At 37.7% G+C, this 7,621-nt stretch overlaps 2 non-coding genes across 2 annotated transcripts; both read left to right on the forward strand.

The window, feature by feature from the left end:
* Positions 1-5,511: 5,511 nt before the first annotated feature.
* Positions 5,512-5,594, forward strand: trnal-uaa (transfer RNA leucine (anticodon UAA)). Its single transcript has one exon. It is a non-coding gene; the product is annotated as a tRNA-Leu (tRNA).
* A 289-nt stretch (positions 5,595-5,883) lies between these two features.
* trnal-uaa (transfer RNA leucine (anticodon UAA)) lies at positions 5,884-5,966 on the forward strand. Its single transcript has one exon. It is a non-coding gene; the product is annotated as a tRNA-Leu (tRNA).
* The last annotated feature ends 1,655 nt before the right edge of the window (positions 5,967-7,621 follow it).

Raw genomic sequence — 7,621 nt, forward strand, 5'->3', positions numbered from 1 at the left:
ATTTTAAAATTGTTTAAAAAAAGATTCACATGTATCTAAAACTATACACAGTAGTTTGTCTAAGCTAAAAGTCTCACACCATCAGGTAACTAGATAAAATGGAGAATTAATCTCCTATTAAAACAATTATTGTAAATCGTAATAATTAAACATTAACAAAAATAACTGCAAATGAAAGAAAGTAGGTGCAAAACACCTGCTGTGTGATAGTGAAAGGATGATCAAGCGCACAAGGGTTAAGTTAGACCCAGTAATAATCTGTTCAAAGAATGGTAAAAGTGAAAGCCGCAACAGCGTCTTGAAAGCAGCAGGACTGTGGGTGCACGAACAGTTTTTTTTTTTTCCCAATCTATTTCAGAGAAACGATTGCACAAGTATAGTTTCCAGACACAGTTGTTTTGCGCAAGGAAACAGGAGCTATTAAACATTCACGTGCATGACATCAGCTGTGCCTAGCTTACAACGTGAGCGTCTGTCTCACCATGCGCATGATCATCCTCTCATTCAGTACTCACGCGCTTTCTTTTGCTCGTGCAAACAGTTATCAATCGTGCTGAATCTCGATTATAAGAGCACATTTGCATGCATATTGATAAATGGTCTTAAACTTAAATTCTCATCTTTAGTGACGAGGTAGCTCTGGCAATTAAAAAAATTATTTTCAATCAGCCAAAGGGTCTAGTGGGAGTGGCTGTAACCTGTCACAGCTGAAATATACCTGCATTTGATGGGTTGGCGGGTGTTAATGTCAGGCCCTGTGCACAAATATAATATTGTATAGCTTCCTATTAAAAATATGAACTTAAAGGATAGACTTGTGAGGGGTGTAGCTCATGTTTGAAGAGAAAAATGTATACAAGTTTTATTCTGAAGGCCAAACCGAGCAATGATACATGCATTTTGGTGCAGTTAAAGTGTAAGATGAAATTTTGATTACTTCAATAAACCAGACTACTTGCAAGAAACAAAACTCTACAGCATAATTCCCAAAAGAGGGCATTAGAGCCAGTCCAATTTTTCAGCAGTGCTGAACTATTTCTCCCATTAAATTGGTCTTTGTTAAAAGCAACACAAGTCATTAAAATAAATGAACTAGCCGCCAGAAGAATCATAACATTATACACTTTGAAGAACAGTATCTAGACAGTTACAGTGAGGGGAAATAAGTATTGAACACGTCACCATTTCTCTCAGAAAACATATTTCTAAAGGTGCCGTTGAGTTGCTGTTGACCAGATGCTTATAACAAACAAAGGACTAGCAGCTTAAAGATGCCTTTCATATGGAGAATGGAGTCACATGCATTGTTCAGGTGAGTTTTTTCACAGACTTCAACAGTGTAAAAATCTTAATGGTTCTGTGGGTCTTGTCTATCAAATCGGATCTTTATTTTGTATTTTCTTTTGGATTGACTTCAGGTGATTGGTTGGGCCATTCTACAGCTTGATTTTCTTTCTCTGAACGCATCTGAGAGAGTTTCCTTGGCTGTGTTTTAGATCATTGTCTTGCAGAAAAGTCCACCCTGGTTTCAACTTTATCATCCTGCTTATGTAAATATTGGGCTGAGGCAGCTAATATTCATTAACACTGAGGAAGGGCAGATGATTGCTAAAGAACTGAGAGATTTCAGTTGCTGTCTGGACTTTCACTCCCTTTCTACACCTTCCTTTCTTCATGTGTTCAATACTTTTTCCCTCTGTTAATTAATTTTAGTACACAACCTAATTTATAAACAAAATTAGATTTGTTTTCTTTTCAGATAAGGATTTCTTTTGATATTATCAACATCAGGTGAAAATTTTAAGTGAACAGCAGCTTTAGAAATAGGTTTGAGAAAAATGGTGACTTGTTGAATACTTATTTCCCGCACTTTATGTGAAAATCAAACAAAAAGACAAAGACTGTATTTTATTGTGGAAAAGAATCACAATCCGATCAATCATTGCAAATGACAACTGAAATAATTCTGCATTCCACACATCTCGGAGTTGGGGCTATTCCTTCTTCCTACTTGAAAATAATGTTGTTAATGTTTCTAGAATTTGGACATCTGGCCTATGAACTCGGGGCAGATAAAAAAAAAATTAAAAAAAAAAAAAACTGCCTCAGTGAGACGCATGGGGGGATTGGCTATTAGGTGCATCAGGACATTTCTGTCAGTCTGGCCAGCCCTCCCCTCTTTACTTACTGACAGTGTTGTCAGATTGGAAATGTCAAGGTATTGTACAAGAACCTCAAAATTATCGTATCTGGAGGAAGATTATTGTACAAGAGTCAAACTGAGAGTATACAGCTATTATCTAGACCAGGGGTGTCCAAACTTGATGATGGAGGGCCGGTGTCCTGCATAGTTTAGCTCCAATGTCCTTTAACATACCTGCCTGGAGCTTTTTGGTATACCAAGAAAGTGCTTAATTAGCTGGTTCAGGTGTGTTTAATTGGGGTTGGAACAAAATTATGCAGGACACAGGCCCTCCAGGACCTAGTTTGGACAGCCCTGATCTAGACAAATAGCGTTGACACAATGTGCAAATTACTACAATAGGTAAAAAATAATCAATTTAAATATACTAGTCGTACATTAATGAATATGTTCAAACTCCATCTCCGAGTCACTGTTTTGCCTGTGTTGGCAGGTGTTGAGGTATTCATTTTGCAGTACAAATCGGATGCCGTCATGAACCGCAACATAGTGATGGTTGGTTTGAAAGCAGTACACTCTCCTAAATGGGCACGGGCCCATTCAAAGTAGGAGCTGATTTTGTGGGTTTGTTTTTATGAGACACATCCACATGACGCATTTGAATGGGGAAAAACGAGAACATCAAGGGCAAACTTCCCTGTCCCTCACCTTATACTTTTCAGCACTACTTTTTAAAACTTTACTGCATAAACTATCAACATCAACCTGAAAACAACTGACGGCAGGAATGTTAACTTGTGCAGAGAGCCATTCTCCATGTTGATTGGCTGAGAAAATGTAATGCGAGTCGAGATAGGAAACGTATCTAACTCAACTTGTCCTCACAGACAAAAAAGATGCAGCTAGATCAATAAGTATAGTAGCCCAATGATTACAATGAAATTCTTTTTAATTGCCATAATGTTCTGAAATTGTCGTACATTTTAGGATTTTTTTCATTATTGATCATACAGAGGTTGAAATGATCATACAAGTTGGTGCAATAGCCTAGAGGTTAGCTCGCTAAAGTCGAATGTCTAGAATTTTTAATAAGGCACAAAGCAATCTTTTCTGATGTCTTTTTAAACAAGATAGGGATGGAACAAAGTGGAATGTGTAAAGTATGTCAAAAAGAAGAAAAGGGGTTTTTACACATGTTTTTATATTGTCAAGAATTGGAAGATTTTTTAAAAGATTGTAAAGTTTTAATTAAAGGACTACTTGGAGACTGCAATGAAAATGAAACAGAATGGAACAGAGTAGTGATGTTGGGATGGAATAAGAACAATGAAAATAAGAAAATAGTAAACCTATGTATAATGCTGATGAAAAATGCAATGTGGGAAAGGAGAATTGTGGCAAAAAAAGAGAAAATGGTGATGGATGTATGGGGAATTTTTAAGAGGAAAATGGAGAGATATGTGGAAAAACTGTATGTATATCATAAAAATGAGAACATTTTGAGTGAGCTGCAAAAAATTTTGACGGACAAAGCATGTCAAGTTTTTAAAGAAATGAACTGGAAACTACCACGTTTTTAATGTTTTTGAATATGAAATGATCTTTTATTGTCTGTTTTATTATGATTTACTGTAAAAGATTGTAATTGAAATTAATTCAATAAAAAAAATAAAAAAATAAAAAAAAGATTAGCTCGCTGACATATGGTGCAGTAGCACTTCAGGGCGTCTTGAGTTTGAATCCTGGCTCGAGGACATTTCCTGTCCCTACCCTCTCTTTCCTACTTCATGTTTGAAATACTGTCCTATCCACTTAATAAATCCAAAAATAAATCTTTAAACAAAAGAAATGATCATACAAATACGTTAATAATCATACGATTCTCTACACTTCTTGCCAGTTGGCACACACCACCTACTCTTCACTTACTGATCACTGCGATGGAGTGGTTATGGCATTGGACTTAAGCTCCAATAAACAAATTTCCTCATGGGTTCGAACCCCACTCCTCAGAACAAATATTTAAAAGATGTAACCATACAACGCATCTTACAGTATCTACAATAAATACACTTGTATTATTGGGACCAAAACAAATAAATATAAAAAGGAGTTTAAGCATGCAAATTAGATGAAAAAATTGCTTACACATCCATCAGCATGTCCTACAGATATTTCTGTCTGAATCAATCATGAAGCACTCAATCTAAACAAACTCAAGTGCTGGTAATCAAGGTCTTCGTTTATTCACATTCATTCATTTTCTTTCCGGCTTGGTCCCTTTATTAATCAGGGGTTGCCACATTGGAATAAACTGTGAACTTATCCAGCACATGTTTTTACACAGCGGATGCCCTTCCAGCTGCAATTCAACTTTGGGAAACACCCACACACTCACATACATTACAGCCAATTTAGCTTATTCTATTTACCTGTACCGTATGTCTTTGGACTGTGGGGGAAACCAAAGTGAACATGGGGAGAACACGCAAACTCCACACAGAAACGCCAACTGACCCAGAAAGGGCTCGAACTAGCAACCTACTTGCTGTGAGGCGATTGTGATACTCACTGAACCATCGTGCTGCCGTCCCCCAAACATTCATTAATTCATTTGCTTTTTGGCTAAATCCCTTTATTAATTTGGAGTCACCACAGTGGAATGCACCGCCAACTAATCCAGCATATGTTTTACGCAGTGGATGCCCTTCCATCTGCAGTCTCCCAAACACTTATACACAATTTCATCATACAACTGGTCACTTTGATCATCACTCCTTCCAGCACCATTAGAAAACCGGAAGTGGTTTTTGATGACCTGCTAAAAATTATGTTGCAGTCTTTTGATCCTGCAGATTTAGATAGCAAGATCAGACGCTTTCTATTTGAACATTCTGCTCAACTACTTGCCCAGGCCTTTTCCTGTCCAGGCTGGTCTACAGCAATGCACTCTTGACTGGCGACCCAAAACAACACCATCAAGCTACTGCAGCAGATCCTGAATGCAGCAGCAAGAGTGGTCTTTAACTAACCCTGAAACAAAGCATGTCACACCTTTATAGCTGCCAATTGCTACTCACATCAAATCCATTTTGACTACAAACACCCACTGGCTTTGCATCCGTTTACCCAAATTATCTATATCTACCTCGAGACAACAACACAAATAAACAAAAAAATAGCTTTTAAGCATGCAATTTATGATGAAAGACTGCTTACCTGTGATCTGCAGGTGCACTTGGTAATTAAAGACAGGTGTGTTTGATCAAGATTACAGCTGAACTCTGCAGGAAGGTACTGTAGATCTCCAGAAACATGGTTGGGCACGCTTGCTGCAATGACTTCACCCCGCAATGTGGAGTGACAAGACCAGGATGGCCGAGAGGTTAAGGCGTTGGACTTAAGATCCTATGGACAAATGTCTTCGTGGGTTCAATCCCCACTCCTGGTAAATCATGTAATGGCTATGAAGCTTACATTATCATAACCTGATAGATTCTCATTGAGAATCTGATGATGTTATGACGATGGTGGAGTTTTTCTTTTTAAAAAGGCTGGTTTTACAAGTCTCCTTGAGTTCAACAGTTGACTTCAACCATTGTTAAATCCATTTAGCAGATTTCTTGTACTGGTGGGGTCATTTTTAGTCCTTGTGGGTTCAAACCCCATTCTGGGTAAAAAAAAAATGATAAAAATTAACATTTAACATTTTTAAAACTCCTTCCAAAGCAGTTTGAAAGACCAGGATGGCCGAGAGGTTAAGGCGTTGGACTTAAGATCCAATGGACAAATGTCCTCGTGGGTTCGAACCCCACTCCTGGTAAAGTATTTAATGGCTATGAAGCTTCCATTACCATAATCTGATAGATTCTCATTGAGAATCTGATGTTGTTATGACAAGAATAGATTTAGAGTATTTCAGACGGTGGATATTTAAAAAAAAGGGTTTTTTTACAAGTCTCCTTGAGTTCAACAGTTGACTTCAACCATTGTTAAATCCATTTTCTTGTTCTGGTGTGGTCACTTTCAGTCCTTGTGGGTTCAAACCCAATTCTGGGTAAAAAAAATAAAATAAAATAAAAAAATTATTAACATTTAACATTTTTAAATCTCCTTTCAAATAAGTGGGGAAGATCAGAATGGCTGAGAGGTTAAGGCGTTGGACTTAAGATCCAATGGACAAATGTCCTCATGGGTTCGAACCCCACTCCTGGTAAAGTTTTTAATGGCTATGAAGCTTACATTACCTGATAGATGCTTATTGAGAATATGATGTTATTATGACCAGGATGGCTTAAGAGTGGTTCAGACGGTGGATTAAAAAAAAAAAAAAGTCTGGTTTTACAATTCTCCTTGAGTTCAACCGTTGACTTCAACCATTGTTAAATTCATTTAGCAAAATTCTTGTTCTAGTGGCATCACTTTTAGTCATTGTGGGTTCAAACCCCATTCTGGGTAAAAAAAAATAAAAAAAAGAACATTTAACATTTTTCAAGCCTGAAGCAAGACCAGGATGGCCGAGAGGTTAAGATGTTGAACTTAAGATCCAATGGACAAATGTCCTTGTGGGTATGAACCCCATGCCTGGTAAAATATTTAAAGTTCCTTAATCCTATGATTACTCTCACAGAGAATATGGTGCTGCCCAGTGCAAACCGCTTATATGACCAGGGTGGCTTAACAGTGGTTAGGACAGGGGTGTCCAAACTCGGTCCAGGAGGGCTGATGTCCTGCATTTTTTAGCTCCAACTTCCCCTAACTCACCGGCAAGTATGTTTCTAGAAAGCCAAATAAGAGCTTGATTAGCAAGCCCAGGTGTTTCTGATGGGGTTGGAACTAAACTTTGCAGGACACGGGCCCTCCAGGATTGAGTTTGGACAGCCCTGAGTTAAGGTGTTAACCTTAAAGGAAAATTCCACCTTTTTTGGAAATGGCTTATTTATCAAGGTTCCTACAGTTAAAAAGTTTACTTGAACCATTTCTATACACACATCTAGCCAATTTCTTATTTTTCTCGCATTGGTTACTTTTAGTCCTCATGGGTTCGAACCCCACTCCTGGTAAAAAATTTAATGTAATGAAGTTTACATTACCTTTACCTTAACAGACCCTCACTGAGAATCGGATGCTGCGCAATGCCAACATATGTCCATCATGGTTTTGCAGTGATTAAGGAGTTGGACTTAAAGAACACCTCATTTGATAAAAAAGATTTTGATCTGACGAGTCACTTTTAGTCCTCATGGGTTCAAACCCCACTCCCGGTTAAAAAAAAAGAAAAAAAAATTAATAGGTTTAAAACTTTATCTTCTTCTAAAAAGTAATGAAAACAGACCAGGATAGCCGAGTGGTTAAGATGTTGGACGTAAGATCCAGTGGACAGATGTCCTTGTGGCTTAAAACCCCACTCCTGTTAAACATTTAATGCATTGAAGCTTACATTACCATAACTTAACAGAACCTCACTGAAAAATTGAT

This window comes from Danio rerio, chromosome 20 (genome assembly GCF_052040795.2).
Source record: "Danio rerio strain M-AB ecotype USA chromosome 20, GRCz13ab, whole genome shotgun sequence".
NCBI classification, from domain to species: Eukaryota; Metazoa; Chordata; class Actinopteri; order Cypriniformes; family Danionidae; genus Danio; species Danio rerio.